The following is a 14220-nucleotide window of genomic DNA, read 5'->3' as shown; positions in this document are numbered from 1 at the left end:
GATTCTCATTTACATAGCCTGAATAGGTTCTAATCCCATTCTTCCTCATTCCAGCCAACTAAATAACCTTGACAAGGTACTTTTCCTGTTATCCTCAGGCATAACACTATATTACAAGGTCATTTTGAGGACTTAAGACTTGTGCTTAAAACAATGCTCAATAAAAATTAGTTGTTTTAACCATTATTTTATTATCATATCCTTAAAGTTTTATCTTTTTCTTTAAGATTCACTTTATTTCTGGATATGGACAATGGACTAGTGGTTACCAGAATGGAGCGGGGTGGAAGGGTGGGAATGTAAATCATTTCTTCAATAAATAAATAAAGATTCACATTATTTATTAGGCTTATTCTAGGGAGTTTTAATTTTTGATTACTTTGTGGATTAATCTCTTTTTAAAATATATTTTCCAATTCTAGTCGAATTATTGGGTTTTGTGGAATTTTTTAAAAATATTTTTATGTTGTAACTAGACATTTTTTAATCCCTGTTATAATCTTAATACATTTTCTTTTACTCCAGATTGTTTTCATTTTTACATTTTTACTTCTTAGCTCTAAATTATTTTCTATTGGTTCTCTTGAGATTTACAGATAACTATCATTGAAATTAATAATTTTGTTCCCCAACTCTCCATAATATGCACCTCTAATTTTTTTCCCTCATCTAACTATATTGCCTAGAATTTCCAGAACAGTAATAAGTAATTATGGTAATGGCAAGCACCTCTTCTAAATTTCCATATGAAGGAAATAACACCCTTAGTTTTACAGAACTTTATCAGAAATAAAAACCAACCATACCAAAGTCTTTTTTGGCATCTTGATACAAGATTATTTTTCTACTTTTGCAAAAAAATTTTAAAACATGAAAATAAATTGTTCCTCACAAGTTACAAAGAATGAATAGAATCTTGGAGGGTTGTTCTTTGACGTTATTTACCATTTCTTAAGCAGTTATTGGCCTATTCAGGTTTTCCACTTCTTGAATCATTTTGGTAACTAATTTTAGAAAATCTTCCATTTCATCTAATTTATATCTGCATTAGCACTAAATTAATTATCTATACAGTAGTTCAACATATCCTAATCAATTTATGGTTACAGCCTTTTCTTCTCCTTAATATTATTTCTATTTTTTCTTTTTTCCCCTCAATTAGACTTGTCAGAAACTTGTTTACTTTATTGGTCTCTTCACAAAGCATCACTTCTTAATCAGTCAATAGATTTTCTATTTAATTCGTTACTTCTAACACATTATTTCAACATTATTAATTCTTCCCTTGTGCTTTCCTCGGGTTTATTTCATTGTTCTAAAATCTAAAAATGAATATGCAATTCGGTTTTTTTACACTAAAAGCATTTAATGCTAAATATTTCCTTTAGCAAGGGTCCCCAACCCCCAGGCCACAGACCGGTAGCCTATTAGGAACTGGGCCACACAGCAGGAAGTGAGTGACAAGCTAGTGAGCGAAGTTTTCATCTATATTTGTAGCCGCTCCCCAGCACCAGCATCACTGCCTGAGCTCCACCTTATATCATCGGGCATGAGATTCTCATAGGAGCACCAGTCCCTGATGCCAAAAAGGTTGGGGGACCGCTGCTCTAAACCATTTAAATTTTGTTTTATATATTTCAATGCAAGGTATTTTTGATGCATATTGATTTATGGCAGTTACAACCTCAATGTGAATTATATCTTTTACAAAGTCAGAAATTTGTTTGTGGTAGTTAATTACTTTTGCCATGAACAGTTGTTTTAATATTAAAACTCTAACATTTACTGTATTTGCTTTATACACATTTTTATTTTTAACTTTTATCAGTTTCGTGTTTATATTTCTCTTAAAAACAATAAAGTAGAAATTATACTCAATCTGAAAATATCTGTCACTTAAAATTTTTAAATAGTATTCAAATAAGTCCAATTATAAACATGCAAAATACTTAGGACAAAGATTCTTCACTGGGTAAAAACTCCAAAGAACTTTTCTAAATATAAAATATAAGACCATATAACTTGAAAAATGATCAAGTGTTATGGTCTCTAAATACCATTTCCGACTAAAAGGAACCAGAGCTCCTGACTGGAGGTTTAGAGGGGGAATATACAGATGAGCCTGATTCATCCTACACCAGAAAAGAAAGCAAGAAAAGGTATTAAAGATTACTGGAGTCATAACAAAATGACTTAAGAGCTAATTTGAAGAGAGTTTACTGACCAAAGATGGCACAACACACTAAATACTATATAATAATAATAAAAAAAAAACATTTATAATGATTTACCATGATACCCCTCTCAATCCCCCCAACCTCAAAAAATAATCCTCACAGGTCATTTGTGGAGACTTCCAGGGGATCAACTCTTTCTTAAAAATGACAAAAAAATCAATTATTTATCTTGTCTGTTCTGTATTAACATATTTCAAGATAATAAGACAAATCAAATAGTGATAAAGGGAAATTCTTCTATAAAAATAACAATAGCTAATAGATACTGGAGAAATAAAAGAATTATAAAACCATCATTTTATAACCCCTAATAAAATAGTAAATTAAGAACTAATTATTAAGGAAAGCTAAAACCCTCAGGTCAAAAACTGAAAGGGAACTTTTTAATATATGGATTAGACCGATATCATCTGAACTAGGATGAACGCAACTTAAAAGTGATGTGCTTCCAGCACTAGTGGTGTCACAGGAAAACACAGAATATGAAAATTTTTTTTCAAGAAAAAAAAGAACTGAACCTGAATCTAATCACACTTTTTACAGTTTATAGGAAACATGAAGGATAAAGGAACATGTTTGATGACACCAGACTATAATCAACAAAACCCAGAATGTAGAAAATGCAGAATAAATCATCTAGTATCTTCTAAAAATAAATGGCATTTTTTTTTAAAATGGGGAGATTTATTGATTAAAAGAGGCTGAAGAGATATAGCAACCCACTATCCTTGTAATCACACACGAACTTTGGTTTAGCTCCTTTTTGAAACAAATAAGTTGAACAGATAATTAGGTAATATTAATAAATTACTGTTTTTTAAAAAGAAGACTGTTAGGGAGGTATTGAAATGTGAAATAAAACATGTCCAGGCTTTACTTTAAAATATCACAAGGAAAGAAATGTGGGAAGAACAGATGAAACAAGAGGCAGAAAGATGAATGATGAATAAATGAATGTTAGTTAACTAGATATTCTACTTTTGTTTTAAAATTTCCATAACAAGGGTTAAAAAAAAAAGTAGTAATCAACTAGAAAGCTCTTAAATGCAGAGCTGTATTCCTCACACTAAACAAGCAGCTTTTTTCCAAAGAAAATTTCTGGAAACAACCCTAATAATAACTCACTAATTTGGGGCCTTTCTGTATTCTTTTCTTCCAACAAATGACAACTAAACAAATAAAGCAAATCCTCCTTTGTTACTAGATGCAGCACCCTTTTTTCCTGTTCATCATATACTGCTTCATTTAAAGAAAAATTATTTTCCACATATAAAATTTATATTAAAACAACTATTTACTTCTCTTATATGTTAAGACAGCAAACATGAAAAAAAGACATTAAACATTAAAACTGAAAGACAGTAAGCATGCCTATTTTCTATAACTATCTTTAGAGAAACACTTAAACTTTGACATAAATTCTATAAAAAAATCATATAAAGATCATATAGTTACATTAAAATTCAAAATTCTGAAAATGTCAATTTCAGTAAAACGAAAGAGTTGAATGAAAGAATAACTGTAGCAAATCTATGCTTCTTCAATTCAAGTGTCACATAGAAAAGGTGAGAAAAGATAACATTCAAATGTAATGACTTCCAAGGCTTCCATGATACCACCCTTGGCTCCTACTCTTTCCCCTTTGCTTCTAGAAATTCCACCTAGTCTATGTTAGGTATTTCATATGCACTAATCTACTGAAACCTACAAAGAGACAGTGTCTTCACTTGCATTTTATTGATAAGGAAACAAAAACCAGGGCCAAATTTTACATGACATTGGTTCCTACTCTGCAATCCTCCACCTTCTCCCCCATAGTCCATTTCAGAAGTTCTAGGATTGAGGCTCGACATTTGTGTATTGTAAAGGAAGGAGCGGGGAGAGAAGGTTGGAATTCCCCCAGGGGATTCTGAAGCATACTGCCAATTAAAAACAAATATAATATGGTATTTTTTCCCCTGGGTCCTCTGCAGTTATCTGTCTGCTGACTCTCACAAAATTAAATTTGTGTCTATGTATCAGTGTGTATTTACCAGCCTCAATCTCAATCTCTGCTATTTGAAAACCACTGTTAAGAAAATGAAGATGAGCCATAGACTAGAAGAAAATATTTGTAAAATACATATCTAATAAAGATTTGTATCCAAAATATTAAGTCTCAAAACAGAATGTAAGAAAACATATACTAATATGACCCAGCAATACCACTCCTAATTATTTACCCAAAGGAAATGAAAACATGTTTATGTAAAAACCTACAGGTAAGAAATTCAGACTGCTTTTTTGGTTATAAAAAAAATGCATGCCCAGAAGATCATTAATATCATTATAAAAGACTGAATTCTGGGAACAAACATACGCAGAAAGCAAAATGATGAATCACTGAGTCCTGTCAATCTTAGTTGTCAATCAAGGAAGCCCACTTCTCTAAGAAAAGTAACCACCCACAGCAAATAAGGATAAAAACCCCAAAGGCTTTGTTACCAGGCCTTTTCAGCCATGCTTCTCTTGCTCAGGCTCACTTCCACTTCTGGAAGTGCACTTTACCTTCTAATAAAGCTTTTTTTTCCTACTGTAAAAAAAAAAAAAGAAAGAAAGAAAATGCTACTAAAGACATTGCTCATTACATTACTCTGTCTCATAATGAAGATTCACATCTGAAATTACTTTTAGAATGGGTACTATACAATGCTGTTTCTTCAGATGCAGTAATGTTTGCTCCATTTCAATAATGGGACATACTTAACTAATCATACTCTATGATCAATCACAACATTAAAATGATCATCTCTATTTTCCTCTATCAGGATCCTTATTTCTTTTCATCTTTTTTCATATATATCTGCCTCATATTCATTGTGGAGTTGAATTTGAACAAACATGTATAAAGAAATTATATCCAGCATAATAAGTTCTTTCTTTTTATTAATTCCTTCTTGAGAATGAAGCTTTTTCCTCCTTTTGTTAGGAAACTGTTAAAGGTAGTACGTTCTTGCTAAAATATAGTATGTCTGAAAAAAATCTATAGGCAAATGTCTATAAAAACTTTATTTGTAATCGCCAAAAAAACTAGAAACAACACAATTATCTTTAAACTGGCAAGTAGATAAACCAATTGTGGTACATCCATAAAATGGAAGATTGGTCACCAATAAATGCCAACAACATGGATGAATATCAAAACGCATTATACTAAGTAAAAGAAGCAAAACTCGAAAGCCTGCATACTATATGACATCATTTATATAAATTTCTGAAAAGGCAAGATTATAGATTAGAAAACATCAAGGGCTAGAGATAAGGGAAAGGCTAACTATTAATGGGCATGAAGGAATGTGGAGGGGGTGATGGAACTGTTCTGTATCTTTACTGTAATTACAGAATTATATGCATTTGTCAAAACTCTAGACAGGTCTTTAGGATATATGGTAAAAATGTCTAGATCGTTGGTCTAGATTGAGGGCAAATTTGCCCCACCCACCACCCCAGAAACATGTGGCAATGTCTGGAAATAGTTTTAGTTGTCACAAATAGAGAGCCAGTGCTACTGGCATGTAGTTGATGGAGAGCAGGTATGCTAATAAACCTCCACAAAGCATAGGACAACTCTCCTCAGCCCCAACAAAGAATTATCCAGTCCAGATATTCCACTATCCAGTCAACAGTACCGAGGTGAGAAACTCCGATCTAGACTTTACACTGAAGTTGTAAGGAGAGTAATCTCAAGTAAGGAAATAATAGTTTACTCCTTCATCCCCATTTCTATGTGAATCCTTTCCTAGTTTTCCCATCTCAGTTTATGCCACCAACTATCTAGTTTTTCAAGGTGAAAACCTATGGGTCAGCAGTGTTCTTTATTTCCCTAGTCATCAAATAAGTCCTACCAACTCCGCCTCCAAAATATATCACAACCAATTCTCACTATCTCTACCTACTCCAAACTATGATTACTTTCACACAAGGATTACACCAGTAGCCTAACTGACCCTGTTTCCCATCTTGCTCCCTGAAGTTCATCTTGTACACAGGAGCTCAAGGAATCTTTTAAAGAAATCATATTTTAAAACCACAAACTGGTTTCTAAGAGAAGTATCTAATATGTCTCTTTCTACTCCACTCACTATCACATTATCCTATGCTATCTTATTTTGACTCTCTGAAACTACTTTACCTATTTCTTGTTTATTCTCTATCTGGCCCCTACCATTAGCATGAACCTCGCCTTTCCTGTTATTACTGTTTCTCCAGCACCTAAAACCATGCCTGATAAATGTCCTAAATAACTGTAGAATGAAAAAATAATAATAATAAAAATCTCTTTCCGGTGGCCATTCTCTCACGGAAGAGGCCTGTAGGGAGCAGCCATGGTGCCCAGCCGAAAAAGCACGATCCTGAAGCTCCACTTCCACAAGGACTGGCAGCGGCGTGTGGCCACATGGTTTAACCAACCAGCACAGAAGATCTACAGACACAAGGTCTAGGAGGCAAAGCGCACCACATCGCCCCGCGCCCTGCATCCTGACCCATCCGGATGCCCCACAGTGAGGTACCATGCCAAAGTGCAAGCCAGCAGGGGCTTCAGTTTGGAGGAGTTGAGGGTGGCCCGGACTGTTGGGATCTCGGTGGATCCGAGGAGGCGAAACAAGTCGACGGAGTCCCTGCAGGCTAACGTGCAGCACCTGAATGAGTACCGCTCCAAGCTCATCCTCTTCCCCAAGAAGCCCTCAGCTCCCCCAGAATGGAGACAGCTCTCCTGATTGGCTACCCAGCTGAAAGGACCAATCATGCCCATACAGAATGTCTACAAGAAGGAGAAAGCCAGGGTTATCACAGAGGAGGAGAAGAACTTCAGGGCATTTGCCAGTCTTCACGTGGCCCGTGCCAATGCCCAGCTCTTTGGCATCCAGGAAGAAAGGGCCAAGGAAGCAGCAGAACAGGATGTTGAAAAGAAAAAATAAAGTACTGTTGGCAATTTGTGATTATTAAAAAAAATAAAAACAAAAACAAAAACAAAAAAAACCACTTCTCTACTGAGGTTGGTCTACTTGCTCTATTGGAGCCAAAGAGTAACAATACATCTCTGAAGGAAGAAGACAATCTCCTGAATTGAACCAATATTCCAATGTTAGTCAGCAAAAATAAACCCAACAAATTATGTCAGATGGTAAGGTCATTAGAAGGGGGAAAAATTAGTTCTTTCTCCCAGATTTCAACCTGCTTCTTGGTTCCAAATAAAAGATGTCCTCTGCTTACGAGAAGACAGGCTGAAATGTTGCCCATTTCTCCTTGATCATCCATATGTAACAGTCAATTATATTTGTTTTATAATTCCTTCCTATTGTACTAAACTTTTAATAAAGTCTTGTTTAAAAGTCACAGCCTGGTCTCAGTTGTGCTGGGTGGAATTACACAAAGATTCTGTCTCCACATTGGAGATGCAGGGCCCAAAGGAACCAACAAAGCTAGCACAACAGTAACAGAGATAATCAGAAAGAAACTCTCCCATGAAGGTAAAGTAAATTTCTAGGACAATCAGAGATGTGAGGCAACCTGCCTCTTGCCAAAGGGAGAGAATACAAACAACACCTATCTTGGGGAACTACATTAGTATTAAGGGAGCCAAACAGATGAACAGATTTTCATTTCTGAATATAAAGCAGTCTCCAAATGTATAAAATAAATGGGGTAGAGAAATAGAAAAGGGGGAGGGAAAAGAGTTTTAAAAGAAAGTAAGACAAAACAAGCAAAATGAGTACCAGAACTAGGGCGGTGGCCGTAGAATTAGTTAAAATTATATCTGAAGTAATCTCAAAGAGACTTAAAACTGCATTAAAAATTAAAATTAGATTAAAAAGAGAAAGGAAAGATGACTCAGAGGTTTCTAACTTGGGTGACTAGAAGACAATAATTATAAGAGACTACAAGAAGAAAAACAGGTATAGAAGTAATGGGGCACTATCTGAGAAAGCAATAACTTACCAAGGGAATAGAGTTCAGTTAAAAAATTTTTTTAAAAAAGGAGCTCCATTTTAAGCATATTGAATTAGCAATACTTGTTAAGAGAGTAAAATACAAGCAAAGCATACATTTCAAACACAGGTTTTGAGTTTGAGAGACAAAAAAAAGAAGCAAAGAAGTAGAAAGGAAATCACATAATGTACTTAATGAGTGGTGTTTAAAACTACTACTGTAGCAGAGATTACTCAAGAATAATACAGGCCAAAGAAATAATAACTATTGGGCATGCAGAGTCAAAGATGACCTAAAAAAAGCAATTCAAGAAAACAATAAGAATACCATCTTATAAATAAGAGAAAAGTTTCAAGAAGAAAATGGGCAATAAAGGTCAGATGTCTAAGAAAGATCAAATAAGAACTGCTCTGAAAAGCATCCATTAGATTTAATGATTATTAAGTCATTTCAGTAATCTTAAAGAGAATTTCAGTGGCAAAACAAAAGGAAAAGGCAGATGTGTGAGGAAGAAATGAGAAATACAAATGATACCATCTCAAAATGACTAACCTCAAAAAGCTTGCTTGAGTTCAGACTGTAGTCTCTAACTACCACTTCTCAATGAAAAGTACCAGGGCTTCTTGGAGTTAAAGCCAAGTCTGAGACAGTAATGTACAGGATGAGCCTAAGTACATCTTTTTGGCCAAGAATAGAAGAAATTTTCAAGGATTATTGGAGTTGAATCAAAAAGATACAGGTGCCAAAGTATTTTATTCTTTTTGATGTTAACATAAATGAAATCATTTTCTTGATTTCTTTTTGGGATTGTTCATTGCTAGTGTATAGGAATACAAATGATTTTTCTATTTTTTTATCCTGAACTTTGCTGAGTTTGTTACTGTCACAGGATTTGGTTTTTTTTGTTTGAGGTGGATTTCTAGCATTTTCTACATATGTGATCATGTCATCAGTAAATAGAGATGGTTTTACTTCTTTCTTTCCAATTTGGATGCCTATTATTTCTTTCTTGCCTAACTGCTCTGACTAGCACTTTAAATACTATATTGAACAGCAGTGCCAAAAGATGGCATCTTTGTCATATTGTTGAACTAAGAGGAAAGTTTTCAGTCTTTCATCATCAAATATGATGTTGATTTTTCATATACAGCTTTTATCACATTGAGAAAACTACCTTCTATTTCTAGTTTATAATAAAAGGGTTTTCAAATGCTTTTTCTACATCAACTGAGATGATCATGTGGTTTTTATTCCTTCATTCATTAATGCGATACTTATGAAAAATTTAACCAAAGAGTTGCAAGACGTGTACATTGAGAGACTTGCACAAAACATTGCTAAAAGAAATTAAAGACCTAAATAGAAAGACATCACTGATTGGAAGACTTAACAGTGTCAGGATGATAACATGAACCAAGGGATTCACAAATTCAATTCAATCTCTATCAAAATCTCAATGGCATTTTTTGCAGAAAAGGAAAAAATCATCTTAAATTTCACATGGAATTTTAAGAGACCCCAAATACTCAAAACAATCTTGAGAAAGAAAAACAAAGTTGAAGGACTCACATTTTCAGATTTCAAACTTCTTATAAAGCTACAATAATCAAAACAGTGTAGTACTGGCACAAGACATACAAACCAATGGAACAGAATTGAGAGTCCAGAAATGTCCTTACATAGGCCACGATGGACTGAATGCTTGTGTCCCCCAAATTCCTATGTTGAAGCCTAAAAACTCGAATGTTATGATACTTGGAGATAGGACCTTTGGGAGGTAATTAGTGTTTGATAAAACTTTGAGGGTAGGAATGTCATGATGGGATTAGCGTGTTTATAAAGAGACACCAGAGAGCTTGTTCGATATCTGAGCACACACAGAGATCATGAGAAAAGGCCTTGCAATGAAATCTACATTGCCAGCACCTTGATCATAGACTTCCCAGCCTCTAGAACTGTAAGAAATAAGTTCTTGTGGTTAAAGTTACCCCATCTATGATGTTTTCTTACAGCAGCCCAAGCTGATTAATACAAAAGAACTGATTTCTGACAAGGGTGCCAAGATCACTCAATGGAGAAATTAAAGACACACGATATTCATATACAGAAGAACAAAATTACACACTTACATTATACCATACCATAAACAAAAATTAACTTAATGTAGATTAAAGACCTAAACTAAAGAGCTAAACTATAAAACTCTTAGAAAAAAACATATGGGAAAAACTACCTGATCCTGGATTTGGCAATGGTTTCTTAAATATGTCAACAAAAGCACAAGCTACAAAAAAGAAAATATAAATTGGACGTTACCAAAACTGAGAACTTAAGGATCAGAGGACATTATTGAGAGTGAAAAGACAGCCCATAGGATGGGAGAAAATATTTGCAAATCACATATCTGATAAGAGTTTGACATTCAGAATATATAAAGAATTCCTACAACAAAATAACAAACTATCCAATTAAAAACTGGGCAAAGGATTTAAATAGACATTTCTCAAAGGAAATGTACAAATGGCCAATAAGTACAAGAAAACATACTCAACACCATTAGTCATTAAGAAATACAAATCAAAACCACAATGAGATACCACTTTTGCAGCCACTAGGATAGCTATTATTGGCGGGGGGGGGGGGTAGGGCGAAGGAAAGGAAGAGATAGAAAGCAGAAAAGGAAAGGAGGAAGGGAGGAAGGAAAGAGGAATGGTGCAACAAGAATTCATAGCATCATCTAATAAGATGACTATACACCCTAATTTATCCAGGACAGTCCCAGTTTTTGGTTATTATCCCAATGTAATTATTAAATAACAAATCCTTTAATTTTTAAAACTGTCTGATTAGAAACAAATTATATACAATCACTATTTATGAATTTTTCTTTCTTAAGAAACTGAACCTAAATCTCATCAAGCTCTACCAATTGAAGTTTTCAACCTTAGCTACAGACTGAAATGACTTGGGAAATTTTTTTTAACTACTGATGTCTACAATCCACCCCATAAATTCTGATTTAATTGATCTGAAATGTGACCTAAAAATCAGGATATTTCAAAAGCTCTGCAAGTAATTCTAAAGTTTCAAACAGAGTTGAGAACCAATGCTCTAGATCTAACTACTAATTTGTGGGAAATATGAAGGGTAATTGAACGTATTAAACACAAGGACTCACTCATCAGCCAAATCCAGAATGTAGGACATTCTCCTGGACAAATGACAGTTTTTTCAAAAATAAATAAATAGCATGAGAAAAACTGCAAGAGGTGTAGGATAGGGAGAGGAATGGTTAAAGAGAAACTAAGAGACATATATACCAAATGAAATGGTAAATCTTATTTGGATAATGATTTAAACAAGCCAACTGTAAAAAGATATTTAAAGAATCAGAAATCTGAACACAGATTGGATTAAAAAACTCTTAATTTTGTTAGGTGTTAACAGTTTTATGCTTGTATTCTTTAAAACTCTTAAGTTAGAAATACATACAGAAATATTTATAGATGAGACACCTGAGATTTCTTTGAAATTATTTCAACAAAAAAAAAAAAAGGGAAAAATGTTAGATGAGACAAGAATGTGGCAAAATGTTGATAACTGTTTAGCTGTTAAAGCTAGGTAACAGAAACATGGGGTTTTGTTGCACCAATTTTATATTCTATATTTCTAGTGTATAGAAATTCATATATTCCAAATGAAACATAATTTTTTTAATTTTTGCCTATAAATATGTAGTATGTGAATACACACACACATTTAAATTTATAACACCATATGTTGGGAGACATAAAGAAATATGAACACATATGATCCTTGACCTCAAAAAGCTTATTTTAGTGGGCAGTCTATATGTTGGATAGAAAAAGTTTGCTGAGGTACTATCTTTGGTCAAAGGCAAGAAGGCAGCTAGCTAAGCTTCTGGGAAGCCAGAAAGATAGTAAGAATGAAATTAAAATAACATTCTATCTATTCCCTAAGCATAAGAAAATAGGTGGAGGTATTACTATATCAGTATTGCTAAATACCAGAGACTGTACCATAACCTGACTTTGAAAAGCCCAAGCCCTTACTATTATATTGAGCCATATGCATTTTTGTAGTTCAAATAGTCAAATATTAGTGATTTTGTATGGCTCAACCTAATACTATGGTATTACAACAGTATACAATGCCCTCCTTTCTCTTCCCTTTGGTAAAATAATTACATACATTTAACTCATAGTAAACTAATCAAAATATTTCAAGGAAATGGTAGTCTTCATTAAATAGTGGTTGGTTCCCTGATGTAGAATTCAAAAATATCTTCTAAATATCTGTAGAAATTGCAATTTTACATTTTCCTGCTTATATTTTCTTAACAAGAAAATCATTCCATTTTCAAAGGAAGCACAAACTTTATCTTTAAAATCAATCTTAAATTTCAAATATCTAGTGTATATTTTCTTAAAAATAAACCTTTAAGTTATAAAGATATGTTTTAAGGTTATTTCAAATGAGAATATTTCTTAGGCAAAAAGTTAATTTGGTGCTTGAGAAGTAATTTACATCAATTCGATTTAAATATAATTCAATTTATTTTAACCACCACAAATTCCAGATAACTAATTCTGGACCTATACTATTATTATATATTACATGTTATATATATTATGTGTATATGACATGTTATGTAATTATTTCATAATTATATTATACACTAACGTATTACATATAAGTATATACAATTAGAGATTATATATAATGAAATATATATAATGAAATATAAAGTAATTATTGTATTACATATTATAATGAATTCCAACTCATACTATTTATCAAATAGTAAATTTTTCAAGTAGTACTCGACCTTGGTTTAGCCTATTATATTACAACCTTGAGGAAAAAAAAACCTGTGCCTTTTCAAATGGTCTTTTCAAATGCTCTCTATATAAAGAGCCAATATATTCTTAAAGCAGATGATTTACATTGTGTACACATGACCTGCAAATATTTTTAATATGTACCACCATGTTTTTAAGTAACACATTTAGCAAAAAGATAAAAGATAAAAAAATTCATTATGAGGAATCAACCTTTAGCAAATATTATAAAATATTAGACGACAGAAATCCAAAACTCCACAATCTCATCACATAATAAAATCAGTTTCATTTTCATGTTATTTTCTATTTTTACATATTTACAATATAAATAACACTGTATAGTCTACATTTTCATCTACTATCATACCACAAATATTTTTCCATTTTACAAAAATTTCCCGCTTATTCTCTATTTCCTTTCTCATCCCCACCCCCTGAAGGTAGTTAATGGTGTATCCTGCACAACTTTCTCCAAGTTCATACACATACCCCTATAGACACATGTAGGAAGGGGAGAAAGGACAGTTTCTTCTTACAAAAATGGAAGCATAATATTTATAAATGTGCTTTATCTTTCTTTTAAGCACACCAAACATATATACCTCAAATATACAAAGAAGTTTAAATACGAAAATGGACACAACTTACCAGACCACGTAATAACATACATTTACAAAAGTTATTATTTTCTATGTAAACTGAAAAGATATAAGGATTTCATAAGAAAATATGGCCACCAGATTTAGTTAGAATATTTTATGTTTATTATGATCTCCAAGCATAAAATAATTCTACCACTTGCAATAAACCTACCTAATGAATTTTAAAACATTTTCCAAAAAAATTTTACAATATTAAAAAATTCGTAATATTTCAAAAATATCCTGACTTTAAAGTAAGAGAGAGAATGTGTTTTTAATACTGGCCTTCATATGAACTTGGCTCTTTCTACAGCAGAGATGGCTGATGCATATAGTTCTGACACCCACCACATATTCTGCTTCCCCAAGTTCACAAATTGAGACTGGCATACAGAAATGGTCTGAAAAGAAATTAATCCTATCTAATTAATACCTACTATTCTAATTGTCCACACGCATGAAAATAAGACATCAGGCAGGCCTAGAAAGCACTTTAAGATTGTTAAT

At 33.0% G+C, this 14220-nt stretch overlaps 1 protein-coding gene and 1 pseudogene across 4 annotated transcripts in view; one reads left to right on the top strand and one right to left on the bottom strand.

Annotated features, from left to right (window-relative positions):
• Nucleotides 1–14220, bottom strand: part of ZMYM4 (zinc finger MYM-type containing 4) — a 144916-nt gene that overhangs the window by 127606 nt on the left and 3090 nt on the right. The gene's annotated exons all lie outside the window — the stretch shown is intronic.
• Nucleotides 6343–7256, top strand: LOC105290622 (annotated as a pseudogene).

The sequence above is a fragment of the Pteropus vampyrus genome, unplaced genomic scaffold, assembly GCF_000151845.1.
Source record: "Pteropus vampyrus isolate Shadow unplaced genomic scaffold, Pvam_2.0 Scaffold36, whole genome shotgun sequence".
NCBI classification, from domain to species: Eukaryota; Metazoa; Chordata; class Mammalia; order Chiroptera; family Pteropodidae; genus Pteropus; species Pteropus vampyrus.
This window is presented reverse-complemented; position numbering and strand designations above follow the sequence as displayed.